This window comes from Lissotriton helveticus, chromosome 5_1 (assembly GCF_964261635.1).
Source record: "Lissotriton helveticus chromosome 5_1, aLisHel1.1, whole genome shotgun sequence".
Taxonomy (NCBI): Eukaryota; Metazoa; Chordata; class Amphibia; order Caudata; family Salamandridae; genus Lissotriton; species Lissotriton helveticus.
Window position 1 is genome coordinate 1549986411 of NC_136065.1, and position 18104 is coordinate 1550004514.

Consider the following 18104-nt stretch of genomic DNA (forward strand, 5'->3'; position numbering starts at 1 on the left):
TTAAGACCTGTCGCCCCCATGACGCTCAAAAATGGTTTTCAGATGAGCTCAAAATCCTCAAACTGGACCTTAGACGCTCTGAGCGTCATTGGAGGCGTAAATACTGCCCTGTTTTGCGAGCCAAATACAAAATGCTTTTAGCGAGTTACAAAAAAGCCATATTGCAAGCCAAAACCATCTACTTCTCGGAGAGAATATCCCTTTCAGCAAATAAACCTAAGGAGATCTTCTCTATAGTTCGCAATCTTGTTGCATCCGACAGAGCCAATTTGACCACCATCCCTTCCCAAGACCTTTGCCTTTCTCTTAATGACTTCTTCCTGGAGAAGATTGCCAAGATCAAATCTAATATTCCCTCTGTCTCTCCGTCCCCTCTTCTTTCTGTCCCCTCTTTGTCCTCTATTACTCTTAATCAGTTCCCCCCTATCTCCTTGGATGTGTTCTTGGCTCTACTCCAGAAAGTGAAGTCTGGTTCCCCAGCCGACTGTGCGCCTGCCCGCTTAGTGAATGTATTTTTCACCCATTGCCCTGACCCTCCTCTCTATCTTCTTAATTTCTCCATTTCCTCTGGTTCTGTCCCCAAGTATTTCAAATCCGCCATAGTTCGTCCTATTTTTAAAAAACCTGGCCTAGACCCCTCCCTCCCCTCTAACTTTAGGCCTATTTCTCTCCTCCCCTACCTCGGAAAGATCCTGGAGAGCTACATCACTTCTTGTTTCTCTTCTTACATCGAGGACAACCACCTCCTGGCCTCTCACCAAGCGGGCTTCCGACCGGCTCACTCCACCGAGTCTGTTGTCCTGTCCGTCTTGGACGAACTAAAGAGTAAGGCAGATTCCAACTTGCCCCAAGCCTTGGTGCTCCTCGATCTGTCCGCTGCGTTTGACATGGTCGACCATGCCATCCTTCTCGACCGTGTCAGCGCAGCGGGCATTCGGGGTACTGTCCTCTCTTGGCTCGCCTCTTTTCTTAAAGATCGAACTCAGGCGGTTCATCTTTCCGGTTACTCTGCTCCTTCCCGCTTGGTCCCCTGTGGAGTTCCCCAAGGGTCCTCTTTGTCCCCCCTTCTTTTCAACCTTTATATCCGTCCTCTTATTCTTTCCCTTCTTGATATGGGGGTCTCCGTGTACAACTACGCGGATGACCTCCAGCTTGTTTTTGATCTTTCCTCTCCCTTGCACTCCCCACCTAAATTTCACTCCACCTTGGTCTTTATTTCAGATTGGATGAATCGGAACCAACTGAAGCTCAATCTGGACAAGACGGAGCTGGTCTTGACTGGCTCTTCCTCCTCCCCTTGGTCGACTGCCTTCTGGCCCTCCATCTCTGGCCCTCCACCTTTACCAGTGGCCTCGGCAAAGACCTTGGGCATTAGAGTCAGTCGGGACCTCTCTATGCATGCCCAGATCGGCTCGGTTGTCTCCTCCTGTTTCCTCTCCCTCCGAATCATCCGAAAGGTGTCCCGTTTCTTCTCTTCTGACGCCCTTAAGCTCATTATCTTGGCCATGATTCTTTCCCGTCTTGACTACTGGAACAGCCTGTACGTGGGCATTCCAGCGTATGAACTTCGCCGCCTACAGGCTGTTCAGAACCAGGCCGCCCGTCTTATTCTTCACCTCCCAAAGTCCTCCCACATCACCCCCGTTCTGAAAACACTTCATTGGCTCCCCATCTCTCAGAGATCTCTCTTTAAGATGAGCTGTCTGGTCTTCATGGCTCAAGCCCGCACCGGCCCAGCCTTTATTAATTCCCTCATCACTCCCTATACCCCCAACCGTTCCCTTCGTTCTGCCAATCAGTTCCTCTCTAATGTACCTCGGTTCCGTAGATCCAAAACCGGAGTCACCAGATTTTCTGTTTTGGGCCCCTCCTTTTGGAACAGTCTCCCTCTTTCAATCAGATCCATCACCGTTTATTCCCAATTCCGCAAGGCTCTAAAAACCCACCTGTTCTCCATTGCCTATTCCTGTTAAACAGTTCTGGTTTCCCCCCTCCCTCCGTTTTTCACCTCTAGCGCCAGGAAGCCGCTTGGTCACAGTGCGCTTTACTAAGAACCTTTTTCATTTCATTTAAAAAGACTGTTTATTTAAAGAAGCATGAAAAACAAGTTAAAAAGAAGGGGTTATCGTTCTTTTACTGTCCCATCATTTTAGAGTGAGGTATTTTCAGTATTACATTCAACAAAGCCCTGGTTACTGCTTTTTCATTTTAAGCAACTAACACCCATTGACAAAGCCAATAGTCCTGGCTTGTTGTTGGTGTAATGATACTTGCTGTATTATACATCTGGATGCAATGACAGAAACAACTTAATACCAGTCGGGTGGAAGACTATGCTAAGCGCAGATTTTTTGCCAAGGTGTTTTAAAACCACGCCCTTAATTACATCGAACACACACTTTGAAGAGACCCCCAAGCTTTTTTACACCACTTAAAGCCGTGGAAACAACACCATGTCACAGTCACCTCACATCCTGGCACTGTGAATCATGCATGACTTCTACGTTTTCAGATTGCCTATGTGCAGAGGCATAGTGAACCCTCCCCCACCCCTTGCTTTAGGAACTTGAGCGAGGTGAAGTTCTTGATAGGCCTCTTCTGTCTGCGACTCTGCAGACAAAGGCTCAGCTCATAATGTGAAAAGGTGGGAACGTAAATAAGTAAATAAGTAAAGGAATGTGTGAATGGCTGTTTGGATTACTGAAAGGAAAGGATGAATAGATACATGGAAGGGTGAATGGATAGATAATGAAAGAAAGGATGGATGGATGAGTGAATGAGTGGAAGTATGGATGAGCGAATAGGTAAATAGATTAATGTATGGGGGAAGGGTAGATGATGGGCAAGTGAATGGGTGTATGGATGAGTAAGTGAATAGATGGGGAAAGGGTAAATGGCTGGATGGGTGAGTGAATAGATGGATGGATGGGTGGAAGAGTGGATGGATGACTGTGCGGGTGGATGGGGTGAAAGGGTGGGTAGATGAATGATGGGTGAGTGAAAGGGTGGATGAAGTGATGGATGTGTGAAATGATGGATGGATGGATATATGGTGGATAGGTTTGCAAATGGTTGAATATGTTTGGATATAGATGGGCACACAGATGGAAGGACAGATTGAATGGTGAAAGACTGATAGATGAAAGAATGATTACACCTTTTAGCACCCATTATCTTAAGTAACCTTTCCTATACAATGACTTTCACGTTAATATGAGTCATTGTCTCTATATAATGTGTGTGTGTGATGTAACGTACTCCGACACCCTGCCCTACATACTTGGGATGAGTAACACTATAAAAGAAATTAAATACACATGAGAGACGGTCTAAGTGAAGATGAGGGGCACCAATGGAGGGTGGTAGCAAGGCCGGACTGGGCATTGGGTGTTTCACTGGGAGGCGGAAAGGGGGGGGAGAGCGGTTTTGTTACTAGGGTCTGGCACTGCAAGGCTCCTTGTATTTCCAGTAGTTTTCAATCAACAATAAAAGCGGCCTCCCTTATATTCGGGTGTGGGTCACCATTGCCTGGTGACTAATGTACCTGCTGGAGCGGGATGCAAATTTTGAATCGTCTAAGGTAGCAAGCTGCGGCCATACTGAAAAACCGTGACGTGCACGATTGTCTCAACCTAATATAAACTTATTTTGACTTGTACTTAGGTGGTTCTCTATTTACTTACTTATATAGTATTGCGCGACCACCTCTGATGTGTCTGTAAAACGTAACTTTTGTCCCGAAGTTTTGTCCTGAATTTTTACCCTTTTTCCTGAATTTTTGTCCTGAATTTTGGCCCATTGTCCTGAATTTTTACATTCACCGTCCTGAATTTGTACCAATGCCAGTTGGTCACCCTACTTTCCCAGCGTTGCGTTGCCTGCTGCAGCTCGCACTGGCGTGGGCCGCTTGAAGGCTGTCAGCTGTTATTAAATATACCGACCCGAATTCAATTATTGGCCCAGCTGACAAGGGAGACGTAGAGGAGTCAATGACCCGGATTGCTGCTGCCGCCAGGATAGTCTGTCACGGGACAGACCCACCCAGGACTCACTGGACAGCCTGGACGACTATCACTGGTCTGGAGGCGGGACGGGCGGCAAACCTGAACTGCCGTGACCCGCGGCCTGAGCCTGCCTGCAGCCAGCTTTGCAGAGTCGCTGCCTGCAATTATTGGAGTGCCACCACCACAGTCCTCTGGACTCTCATCTGCGGCCCAGGTAAGTACTTGCCTGTGTGTGTTAATATAACACAAATGCCCATGGCAGCGCGCGACCAGGCAGTCTGTGGTGCCTGCCGGTGTTACTTAATTTAAGGTTGCATTGACCGGCGTGACGTTTGTTTAACTGGTTGTTCAGGTCGTTGGGGCCTCTGACGTTGGTCCTCTGTTGGGTCAGGGTACTCACGTGATGTCAGAGAGAGAGAGACCCGAGTCCTAATTCTCTCCTGATTTTGCTGGCAGAGAGGGGGGCCCCACCTATGCTGGCAATCTGTGATTTATTTTTCTGCTGGCCTGCGGGGCTAAAGTAGGCGCCAGAGGAGTGTGTTGTTGGGGCCTCACACTCCTGTTTAGGCTGGCTCCCACGTAGGAGAGACCCTAGATGGATGCTTTAAGCAGCATCATTAATTACGAAGGAGGAGCCTGGGCGCCCAGTCTGAGTTGGCAAAGGCTGGAGGCACAAAACTCAAATGACACACAACCGCAAAAAAATAGCTCATGAGCTAGACTTCAGAGCCTTGACTTGTTATGGTGCAAAGGAGCTTTGTGATATTTGTATGGTTCTAAATATATTTACTTAGCCATGAGTCTGAAAAATGGAATTTGTTTAACAATTATTTCTTACGCTTTGCAGCAGCTAACATTGAGTGTCTCATTGCTCAAATGGGTGTAATTTCTGATATTTACATGTTTCCCCCATCTTCATTGCTTGTTTTTGCTCGTGAAAAGTGTCACTCATAGTCGTTAAAATGTCACTCATAATTACTCTGAAATTATGAAAATGTCACACATAGCAATCTGAAACCTTGGCAGCCATAGGCCAAAAACACAGCAGCCTCTTACTGTTGTGGGCTGTGCCAGACGCACAAGGAACATACAACACTGTGCTTACGAGTTTTCAATATTAGTGGTTGTGCCATTTGGTCTTAAGGCAGGTACAGTGCTGTGCTGTCTGCTTTAGGAGGGTTGCTCTTGTGAAATTGATACCAGGATAAGGTGTTTAGCTGTAATGATAAATAGCTCTTATCAGAACATTAAAGTACTGACCAGTGCACTTTCAGGGGTTTTCAGCAAATTAAGCAAGCATTGAGCTGTAAAACATTCAAAGATTTCTGAGGGAGAGGCCTATTTCCCCACCACTCCCACAGTAAGGGTTAAACTGAAGCAGGCAGGTATGTTGTGGTGGGAGTAGTAGAAGTAGACTACCTGATTGATTGAAGTGGGTGGGCCTCCTAAGAAAACTTTTGGGCGCCTGTAGTTTTTATTAACAAATTTCTCTTTGTGTGTATACTAATATGCATTGTTTGCAATTGTAAAAGTGCCATTTTATATTGTGGTTGTTATGTATGCCTTGCCACTATACCTCCGCCTGTGTTATTTGAGATCTTTTCTGTTAAGCGTGCGTGTGTCAGTCTCGAGCGTTGCTCGCGTGCCCTCACCCCCTCGCCCCCAATTGTGCCTTCCCCGACCTTCTGCTCCGAGACCTTACAAAAATACCAAATGCAGCATAAACGGTTTTCCTTGACAGGGAGTTGTCCCCGGCCTCCTGTAAACGTCTTGGAAATGATGAATAGTGAGCACATTGTTTCCCCGTCTTGGGACCCTCCTGGAATTGCAGCCGAGGGCCGAGCTGCTGCCTCCTGTTCTCCCATCTTCTCGGCTAAGAGGGAGGGGCCACTATACTAGCAATCTGAAAAGAGAGGGGGCACAAATCTACATTCAGTGTGACTTGCCACTGCCCCTCTGTGGTGGAACGAGGTAATTTACAGAGCGCGCGGCCTTCGACTTCACACAGGTCAGTACTAGCTAGCACTGGGATTATCATTTTCAGGTAGGTCGACGTCGACAATGCACTAGATGTTTTGGGACTTAGAGTGCAATCTTAGCCATTCATCCACAAGTAGGTGTTTGGTTTCCCGTTTTTTAAGCCTAGAGTGTTGTTTTCAGTGGCGGCTGGTGACATTTGAAAGTGGCGGGGCGTTAACCAATTGACGTACAACAGTGTAGCGAGCGAGCCCGAACCACCTAATTCCCCAAGAAAATTTTGAAAAAAGAGTGGGCAAACGGTGCATTTTCAAGCAAATTTGAGAAAGCAGGAAGGTTAATAACGCAATTGTGAATCTGTTCTAATAAAGACAATGACTGGCAAAACTATCTATCGCTTGTTCTGCTAGGTGTGCAAAAAGAAACCAACATACTATTGGGTGTAAGGTTTGTCCCTGAAACAAGAATATTATCATGCACACATGAACACATACCCCAGTGATTTGTGGCACAAAAAGGTCAGGTGCACGCACTGCCAACCCTTTCAACCATGCACAAAGGCCAGACAATTCTCCAAGCAGCACTTGCTATGTTTCTTGGAATTCCAGGTTCCAGACTCATAGGATCTGCTTTTATTCAGTCGTACACACCTCCTAGTAGCAAGAGAAAGCAGTTTTGGTACAAAAACACATAGGGTGCAGGTTCAATATTGGCATGACCCCACTGAATTTACCCAGGGTGTGAGGAGAACGCTTCCTTCTTTGAGGGGGAATAAAGGGTATACCCCACTATCACCAGCCAGTACTGCTCCCAATCTAAGGGTCAGCCATTACGACTCGGGAGGTTACTACTCAAGATGAGGAATGCAGCCCTAGCCCCCTAGAAACCAAGCACCCTGGAACTAGTAACTGTGTGGTCTCTGTCATAGGCAACCAAGCAGAACATTTCTATAATAGGAGACACAGAAATATAATCACAAGATGGTGTATCAGCAACAAGAGCACAGGGCTTGGATCCTTCCGCTTCTACTTAGACACAGCCCTGCACAAGCTGAAGCAGACAAAAGGCAAGCACATCCCATCCTGCCAGAACAGTTGTTATTGCCAGGACTGAATGTAATGCAAGCACACCGGACAAATGGACTGAGGAAGGCAAAAGGGATGCCCAGCCCTCCACTAAAGGAGAATCCTGCAAGAGAACATCTCATAAAAAGATGACAGCCTTCACCAGTGAGGAGCATCGTTATTCAGCAATTGGCATACCTGTGTGTTGGTCAAGATGTTTGCAATCACAGCAAAGCGTGATTACTGAAATCATACCTGCGTGTGGTGCATGATTGCAGAAACAATAGTAGAGTGGGACACATGATTACAAATACCCCCGCAAAATATGGTAAAGTCAGCCTTGATTTCAGTGATCGGCCTACGCAGTTATCTATAGTACTGTGTACACAATACTTTAATATCAATGAGGTCGACTGCAATGTTGCACCACTTATGCCTCTCACAATATCAGGGGTATTGCGCTTGTGAAAAATAAATAGATTATGCCGGAAACGCTGCAAAATTGCATATTTACAGTGGTCCTGCTCCAGTAGTGAGCCCCACACATTCACAACGATACATAATTATTAACTGTCACTTTGCATACATGCATCGGCAGCTAGCACACAGTTCTTTAGGATTACTTGAGGTTTAGTTTACTTTAATATCAAGCGAGTACGCCGCCTCGGAGAGAATAAGTTAGAAGGGATCCATCAAGTCAGGCGGAATTCTGTTTGCTTTGTTGAGGGTTCATGAGAAAGTTGCTTCTTGTCTCGTCAGTCGCGGCCAGTGGAACGACTCCAGTCAAGGCCGGCATGATTCCGGGTGGGGGGGGGGAGGGTGGTACGCGCCGCGAGGGGTGCGGGGTGTCGGTTAATGTAATGAATTAAACTTACCAGGCATGAGGCATGTCCTTCGGTCCCGTGTTGCATCACGTCTGCAATGCTCAACAGGAAATACTGACTGTGCCAAATCATGAGGCTGAATGCGACGGGGGTGGGCGGGCGGCTTACCCTTGTTTCCTCATATCCTGGCATTTGATAGGGCATGGGGCGTGTCGCAGCGCTCTTGGAAATGACACACCGACACAGGGGTATGCTATCTGCTTCCTTCTTTATTCCCTGCCAGCCTCACACTGACTTACAAACTACTAACTTCCTGTGACGTCACTTCCTCTTCCTACTTGCCTGTCCTGTACCAAGCAAGGGTCAGGCGGGACGATGCTACATCTGCCCTGTTTTGCAAAGTCTCACTTCCTCTATATCTCTTCGACCAGACGTCGAGGTTTTCTTATCAGACGTTGCGGCCGTTCTCTGTGTCTTGGTGCTGGACTGTGGTGATTTGTGATTTCCACCATTCGCATGGGACTGTGGTGGCTTTGGTCACTGTTGTCACTCTGATTGGAGGAGTCACTTGAGGGTAGATTTGACACGGTCTCATGTCGGCTGCGCCGGTTGCATTTTCTAAAGTGTGAGATGTTTCTCGTTATTTGCTTGTGGTCAGCTTTGGCTGTGACCATGGTTCCTTTCCTCTTGGTGACTTGCATGGGAGTGTCGAGATATCGACTGTCTGCTTTGGCTCGCCGATCACTTCGCACTATCACCCAGTCTCCTTCTTGTATGTCAGAGTCTTTGGCGTGTCTGCGTTGATCAGCATATGTCTTCATTCTGTGCTTTTTGTTGTGATCGATTTCCACGAGGGTGTTGTGATCAACCGTGACATTTCGTTGTTGAGGAGTTTCATTCAGCATGGGCAGTCTTGTTCGAGGTGTTCTTCCTAGCATTACAGTGGCTGGGCACTGGTCAGTGGTGTTGTGCGGCGTGTTTCGATACGCTCTTAGTACTTCATTTAATGTCTGTTGGATGTCTCGGTGAGTTAGTTCTGCTTGCTGGATTGCCCTCTTTAGTGTCCCCATAAATCGCTCCACCATGCCATTTGCCTGTGGCCACAGCGGAGTGATTTTCTGGTGTTTGAAGTTAAGATGGGTTGCAAAGTTTGTGAACTCATGGCCGTTGAAGGGAGGTCCATTGTCTGTCTTTACTCGCAGTGGGATGCCCCAGGCTGCAAATATCTCATCAAGCACTGGGATCACTGTCGTTGCTCGAGTAGATGATATTAGTTGTGCGAATGGGAATCGGGAGTATTCATCCATGGCAACAATGATGTACTGTCCTGATTGTAGTGGGCCAAAGAAGTCGACCGCAATTTGTTGCCATACTCCGTCCGGCAGCTCTGACATTTGTAACGGTGCTGGCGGTTCTTCCCGGCTGACTACTTGGCATGTGATACAGTCTTTCAGGGTTGTCTCTACCATGTAATCAAGGGTGGGGAACCAGACTCGTTCTCTCAGAGCTTTCTTGGTTGCATTGATGCCTCTGTGTCCTTCATGTGCCAGGTTGATGACCCCTTGGCGTAGTTTAAGTGGAATTACGATTCTCCCCCCTCTTAAAAGGAGACCGTTGTCACTGATGGAGAGTTCCTCGCGTACCCGTTGGAATGCGGCCAGATCTTGTCGAAGTTGAGCTGAGTCAGAGGAGGACTGTTTCGTGTCCCTCCATGAGTTTGTGCGAATGCGGGTCATCACGGCTTGGACGAGAGGGTCAAGTGCGGATGCCTCCTGGATGGCCTCAACAGGAACAGTGGGAGGACATGCTGCGTCGACAACAAAATGGAGATATTCGTCAGCCACAGAAAGTGCAGAACGGGCACCTGCCAGCGGATGCCTCGACATGAAATCAGCTGGGTTCTCAGCTTTCCCAGGTTTGTGGATGATGGAGAAGACGTAGTCTTGGAGGCGCAGGCCCCACCGCTCAATGCGTGGTGGCATTTTTGCATTGGGGTTTCCAAAAATTGTAATGAGTGCCTGATGATCCGTGATGATCGTAAAATGCTTTCCATAGACAAAGAGGTGGAAGTGTTCGCACGCCCACACCACAGCTAGGCTTTCTTTCTCCGGCTGGGAGTACGCTTTTTCGGTATCCGTGAGACTGCGGCTTGAGTAGGCGATGATGTGTCGCTGGTCTGAGTCTTCGCGGTATTGGGCTAGAATGGCACCCAGGCCCACCGGACTGGCGTCTACCGTGATTTCAGTCTTCTTTTTCGTGTCGAAGTACGCCAAGTTGATGGCTGACCCCACAGCTTGTTTGATCACAGAGAATGCGTGCTGGCACGCGTCCGTCCATTCGAATGGCTGACCTTGGCGAGTAAGTTCCCGCAGCGGGTAGCTGATCGTGGCGTAGTCGCGGATGTAGCGTGCGCAATAGCTTGCCATGCCAAGGAAAGAGCGTAGGTCTGTGACATCTCGGGGCTTCTGAGTATCAGCCAGGGCCGCTACCTTTTCGGGGTCTGGTCTCATGCCCTCCTTCGAGAAGATGTGTCCATAAAATTTTAAGGTGTCTTTGTGGAATTCACACTTGCTGGCATTAAGTGTTAGGTTTGCAGTCATCAGTGCATGACAGACTCTGTCCAGGGCCGTGTCATGTTCTGTTTGGTCCTTCCCAAATACCAGCAGATCGTCACTGTAGGTGAAGGCATTTGGGATGCCTTGAATGACTCGCCTGATGGCCTCCTGGAAGATCTCGGCGGCCGAGGAAATGCCAAAGTTCAGGCGTTTGTAGCGGAATAGGCCTTGATGCGTGGTAAAGGTCGTGATATATCTCGACTTGTCGTGGAGCTCCAGCTGGTGGTAACCTTTATTTAGGTCGAGTTTGGAGAATACTGTGGCGCCATTTAGTTTGGTAATCATGTCACTGATATGCGGCCCAGGATGGCGTTCTCGCTCGATGGCGGTGTTGGGCGCGCGCATGTCGACACATAGCCTGACTTTGTTGTCTTGCCCCTTTTTAGGGACTACCACGACTGGCGATACCCAAGGGGTGGGTCCCGTCGTGCGTTCTATGATGTCTATTCGAAGGAGATCTTGGAGTTCGTCATCGACGGCTTTTTGTAGATGAAATGGCACCTTCCTATGATGTTGAGCAATGGGTGTCACATTTTCATTGATGTGGAGTTTTACTTTGAAGTGGTTAAGCTTCCCGAGTCCTTTGAATAAGTTGGGGAATTTCGCAACAATGTCAGGAGTGTCCTCCGTCATGTAGAGGAGTTCTACGAGTTTGAGTCTTTCCGCCGTGGGTAGACTGAGTAGACAGTCTGCCAGATCTGGTCCTTCCACTACATGGATGTAGGCATCAATTGTCCGGTCCTTGAACGTGAGAGTGGTGCGGAAGCGGCCTAGACAAGGTAGTGGCTTGCGTGACATCCACGTAAATATGCGGATGGCTGCCGGTTCCAATTTGGGTTTGTGTTTCATATTAAGATGTTCTAAAGCACAGATATAGTTCAAAGAGGCTCCAGAGTCCAGAACAAATTTGGCTGGATGGTCTCCTATCAGGATGTCGAGTTTTGGATATCGCTTCAGTCGGTCCGGGTCTGCAACCATACATATGTACTCATCACGGTCTGGGGCTGTTACCATACATATGTATTCATCACTGTCTTGTGATGTGGGGGTGCGCGATGGCGATTCACTGGAGGTGTCTCTGCGTGACCGATAGGATTCTGTCACTTGACGCCTGGTGCGGTGACCACTTCCGGAGCGACCTCTTGATTGGTGCGAGTAAGCTGACTGAGTGCTGGAGTTGGATGAGCTAGAAGACCTTCTTCCCCTCTCTTTTATGGCTCGGGCGCGATGACGTGGCTCATGTCCTTTGGTCGATGATCTGTGACTTGGTTGTTTGGCTTGACATGCAATCTCAAAATGATTGTCTCTTCCACAACGGTGACATCGTTGCCCGATTGCTGGGCATTGTCCTGAGTGCGGGTAGTCCTGTCCGCATCTGTAGCAGGTGGGTGTGGCTTTTACGGACCTCGTGTGTCGCGAGCTTCGACGTGAGGGTTGAGACCTGTGAGATTTTGATGTGGACTTGGTACTCTTGGAGGACCTATGTGCCTGAATACGCAGAGCGTGGTCTTTGTGATCCGATGATTTCTGTGTCCCCATCCGCTTCGCGTAGTCCTCCGCTTGATCATTAATACTTGTCAGTTCTTCAATTTCTTCCAGTGTATACGGTTTTTTTAGGAGTCTCCGGCGCAAGGTTTCAGATAAGCAGCCGTCAATGATGCGGAGTCTCAAAGCATCTTCCGTTTTGAAGTTGTCGAAGTCGCAGTATCGTGCAAGTCTTCTTATGCGCATGATGAAGTCGCTCATGCATTCATCTTTCTCCTGCGTGGCAAGGTTGAACGTGTGGCGCTCATAGTCTATATTGCGTTTGTGGAGAAAGCGTCTGTCAAGGGCAGCTTTGGTTTCATCATAGGTAGCTGTTGCTGCGTTGGGTAGTTCTTTAATGATTTGTGCAATGTCTGGACCAATCAGGTTTCTCAGAGCCACAAGTTTTTGCTTATTGTCTTGCACTAGGGAACCAACCATATAATCTTCAAAATCTTCACTCCAGGTTTTCCACGATGGGCCCATACTGTTGCCCGGGGTCAGTGGTAGTGGCTGTGGTTGGCGCATGAATGAGGCTCCGATGGGGTTATTCGCCATTGTGGGCACGTTGGTTGGAGAAGCTGGGCCTCCTGTACTGGGAGCTGGGCTTCCTGAACTTGCCGCGCCTGATGTATTTGGAGCTGTGCTAGCAGTGTCTGAGGAGCTATCAGGGCCCTGGTTGGACATCTGCGAATGATTCCCTCTGACTGGCTTTGTGAAGCGTTGTCCAGGCTGTATTTACGTATTGCTGGCTTCACGCTGTATTTTATGTATTATTTGTAGCTCCTTGAGCTTCTCTCTGTCTTGGCTGCTGCTTATTTTTGATATTGTCCCCAGAACCGAGTGGCGCCTGACTTTAAGATGGCCGCCATGGAGGGTGCGTGGTTCTGCCTGTAGGCGGGCGCCTGACTTCAAAATGGCCGCCGCGCGGGACAGTATGCCTCGTGTCTCAGCCTTGGGCTGTGCAGGCGGTGCGCGTGAGGGAAGCGGCGGGGTTTGAACTCACCCTCGCTCCACGCGCTGTATCTGGCTCTGGCTCCTCACTCCTCGGTCGCGCTTGGGATCGGGCACTGCTCTCCGGTGCCGCGCGAGCCCGACTGCACACTTCTGGGAGCACGGGCAGCGGTTGGGGTGCTTGGGGTGCTGTTCTGGCACACGCGCTCTTGCTTCTTCGCGCTTCTCTCTCCTGGGCAGCGGCGGTGAGCGCTTCACTCTGGCAGCAGTTTGGTGCCTCGTGGCTTTGGCGGATTTTTGGTTTCCGCTGCAGGGTTCGGTGGTCGGCCACGTTGGGTGGCTGAGCGATGAGCTGCTTGTGGGTTTTTATAGACATCCCACCCTCGTCGCCATTGTCGCAGCGCTCTTGGAAATGACACACCGACACAGGGGTATGCTATCTGCTTCCTTCTTTATTCCCTGCCAGCCTCACACTGACTTACAAACTACTAACTTCCTGTGATGTCACTTCCTCTTCCTACTTGCCTGTCCTGTACCAAGCAAGGGTCAGGCGGGACGATGCTACAGGGCGACTCTGCGCAAAACGCATCACCGCCCGAGCAGGAGTCTATCTACAGACGCATGCACTACACTGGGCATGCGCAGCATCCTAATGGTTTGTGAATGTGAGTGAGGGGCACCGCTCCTCACTCACATGTGCAGTCAGACCATCTTCTGGACTCCTGCTCTGGCCTGCGTGTGCAGGTGAAAGCAGGAGACATGTGCACTTTAACCCCTGAAGCACAGGCCGGCCCGGAAATGTAAACAGACGAATTGTGAAAGCTGTCAATTCGTCTGCTTACATTCCTGTTGCCCAAACTGCAGTGAGCAGTTTCTTTTGTGGGGCACTGCCCCGGCGCCCCTATGGACCAGCCGCCCCTGGTTGTTTTTAATAAACTTTTTTTGCTTCCTTCCTACTGTAGTATGAATGAGGAAGAAAGCTCGTCAAGGGTGCAAGGCACGTGCATAGCAGCGTCCTAAATGCTGGCATGAATGTTTGAAAGAATTTGTGGCTCACTCAAACTCTGGGCTGTGCCCTGTTCTGCCAGGGCAGACTGACATATTTAAAGTTCTCTGCCTTCCTGGTGGAGATCCATTCATGCACCTTTCAGAGCAGCCACTGCTACAGAGGAAGAAATGTGAGGAAGCATTGGCTCAACATCAATTTACCTGTGCAAATAAAGTTTCCTGAGGGCTGCGTTATTTCATGCGGCTGCTCAGAAACTTGTAGTTTTAGAAAAACAAACTCCCAGCCAAGCGAGACGCTGAAACACTGGCAGTTTGCTCTCGGAATGTGGAGTCATTTGTGGGGTATTTTTGGCACGAGGCTATTACTGGCAAACCCAAACAGAAAAAAAGTACATGAGGCTCCAGCCCTAAGTAGGGTGGACAATCTGTACAAGGGGTGGACTGGCCATAGCGGGGACCAGGCGTTTCCCCTGTGGGCCGGAAAGATGGGGACTGTTTTTTGACCAATGGGTGCCGTTTTTAGGTCTCCGCCTGCGTAGGCTGCGTTTGCGCAGTCTCGCTGGGGAGATCTTATGTTTTTGAGTGTGGGGTTTGAACCCGCCCCTCTTCTCCATTGGCTGGCTTCCTAAATGGAGGCCAGCCATTGGAGAAGAGGGGCGTCTGTCCGTTTAAGCCCCGTCATTTTGGGATTCGGGGGCGTGTTTTTTCATGTTCTTTCTCTCCTCTTCCCATTGGCTGGAATTTTACATTCCAGCCAATGGGAAGAGGAGAGAAAGAAAAACACGCCCCCCAGTCCGAAAATGTCGGGGCTTTTCGGAGAGCCATTTCTGCTGGACCGCGGCCGGAAGAAGTAGAGAAGCTGCCGAGTCCTCTGCCCCAGCCGGTGAGTGCTCGCTTTTCTTGCCTCTGTTCCCTGATTGTGCCCGTTTTCTTGCCTCTTCTTGCCTCTGTTCCCTTGTTGTGCTTGCTTTTCTGCCCCCTGTTCCCGCGTTGTGTTTGATTTTCTGCCCCCCCGTTCCCTCGTTGTGCTTGCCCCCCCTGGATGTTTCCGAGGCGTCAGGCAATGGTATATTGGTCAGCCGTGTAGGAAAGTTACTGTCCCGATGTCCGCACAGTATATCCACTTTAGATAAAGTATTGAAAATCACGACAAGAAAGCAAGGAAAGCACACGACTGGGCCTATGGTGACGTAGAGTAATCTGGTAACCATATATCAGATTAGCATCGAATTTGTGCTTCTGAGGTTCAGAATCAATGGGCAAAAAATGAACCAGTGACCAAATGTGTTTGAGTTTAATGCCAAGGCCACATGACCTCCCTGCCGCACCTGCTGGGGGCATGAGAGTCCGTAGAAATGTTTTCAGGGGGGGCATAATTTTAAATTCATCCATCCTCTGTGCGGTGCTGATGTCTCGGCACGCGGTAACTTCATCTCAGTAAATAGCTGCCAAATTGTGAGATTGCTAATGTGTGATATTTTACATTTGCCATGATTTTAGGTGTGACACCAATGACTTTGAGTGACACTTTATCATGTTATGGAGTACAAAGAGATTATTTGTAACAATAACACCTTTTTCTAAATCGTAATGGTCTATTTGGGCTTTGAAATCTGCTGCAATATTAGACCCACATGATGCTTGCATTGGTCAGAACTTAAAGATTCAATGAGTTGGATCCCATAAGCCATTGACAGGCAGTGCACAGCTGCCGCAGGTAGCCTGTCACCAGTACTACAGCCACCATTGTGCTCTTTACTCCTGCATTTGAGTCTGGTAAAAGTCAGACAGACGGAGGGAATACAGTGACAGTTTGGAGCCGCTATGCTAAACAGCTGGGTTACTGGCACGCCAGAGAGAGAAAAACAGACAGCATAACATGGAAAATCTGATTGAGATATTTCCTCCACCGTGCTATCTCTATGGCGAAAGTAATTCCATTTGTGAAATCTTTTCTAGATTGACTATTTTTCTCATGAGTCAGAAATGTCTCAATTTCCATCTATTCCTAAAACAAGCCCATAACTAGTCAATCACAGAACAACGCACCAAAGTCTCGGACAATCCTTTTGTTGTTTTACAGACTAGAACATTCCTAGCACACTTCTCTCTCTTTCCGACTCGCTTCTCCATCCTTCTCGTCCATTAATTCACAATCTCTTCCTGCCTCAATTGCTAGTCTTTTCCTTTTCTCTTTATGTATGTATTATCTCTTGCCTTGATCTTCTTTTTCTCGTCTTTTACCCTTTACCCCCTTATCATCATTCCCCTCTCGCTTTAATATCTCAACTTCTCTCTGTCGTCTTTCAAAACTCCTCAAGCTTTCCTGCGTTCTTTAGTGGATATTGCTTCTTGCTCCTCCTTTAGTCCCTATATCCTTCCGTGGCACCCTTTCCTCCATATTTACTATGCACTCTTCATCCCCACATATATTTGGTGCTGTTGTGTACATACTGTGAAAAACTCTCTATTATACACTGTTTAGATGCCTCAAGTGTCCCTTTACCGTGTGTGGCATTATAAGCTAGTTCTAGCTTTTTAAACAATATCACATTGCACTCTGGGATCTGTTGTTTTATTTTATTGCCCAGTGTGCAAAGTGATTCTAGGTAAACGTTCATGACTTAAGACTAGCAGAACTGGGAGTGAAACATGACTGTAGCACATGGCAGCAACTTGATATTGTGAGTGTTCCACTGAGCTCCTTAACCTGTCTTGTCATCTCTGTGTTTCTGCAGTCACCGTGATCATCTCAGATACTATCAGTTACAGCTCACTACCATCTCTGATGACATAACCATGGATACTTGGCAGCAGGGTGATCTGGGCATTGGATTTGTTGTTAACCGTCCCCGGCCTTCTATTTAGTTTACCCAATCGTTGGTCTCACCTCCACTGACGTCGTGGCTCTATTGTCTGGACTGACCTTGTGTCCTTCAAAGTGCTGCCACTCACATCACTGGATGACGGTAACAAAATGCTGCTGATCGCACAGAAAGCAGCTGGACATAGCGTGGCCGGGAAGTGCAGCTGAATAATGGAGGCCCACGGGGAACCCCCCGCGGCTGCAGAGCTGGAACAAGATCGCTGGGCAAAAGCCCACATAAAAATGCAGCGCTGGGATTGGGCACGTCATTTGAAACATGGAAGCCGCCCAATGGGTAACCAAGGGGGAGGCCAAGGGCAGAGGATACAAGCAGGGCACAAGTCCTATAAAAAGAAGTGGGGGGGACTGACAATATGCAAATGACCTCATGTCGTCACATGCTGAACATGTCCCGGTGTCTGAAAATTACACCAGGACACGTTCAGCACATTTCTGTGGGGCCCAGCTTCTTGGCAGGGGGGACAACGTCCACCCTGTGAAAAGAGTGGGGGGACGCCTGTAGTGAAGAATTCCGACACTTTTAGATTGTAGATATAATATTTATTCACTTAATATAAGAGATAACAGGTGAGAGCCAGGGAAGCGATGTCTTCCTCTCAACCGCTCAGCATACACTCTCCCGTGTTCCACATGGAACCCCCAACACAGTACGCTCTATATTCTACTCACGATGTATTAAAGGAACATACAACATAACACATCCCCCCCCTATACAATGAAAGGAAATGAAATAAAAATGTGAGGGAAAAGGGTAGCAAAATAAAAAGAATAAAGGGACAGGAAAAAAAAACAATAATTACACTGTAAAGTCCTTAAGCCAACCGGGCAAAACTCTTGTTCTTTTATCAGGTAAAACATCGACCTTACCCTGAGTACCACGTGAGTCCAAACGTGTAGTGGCACTAGCATTAGTCTGAACATTAAAACTACAACCCTCACCCACTCCCCCTTCCATACACAAAGGTGGGCTGGATTGTTTGGGCTCCAAAGAAGCAGAAGCAGAATCATTACCAAGTTGAGACTGAAGATGACTATTCTCAAAATGATCTTCTACCCAATCAAAACTATTGACATTGGGATTGGAAAACACCTCTACACAATTCTGATCAGGGTTCATTGCAATATTCTTAAGATTCCACACCCTTCCATCATCTAATCTTACCGAATTCCTTAAAATTTCAGCAACTTTACATGGCGGTTCGAAACGACTCACACCCTTAGACCCTTTTAGATTGTAGATATAATAT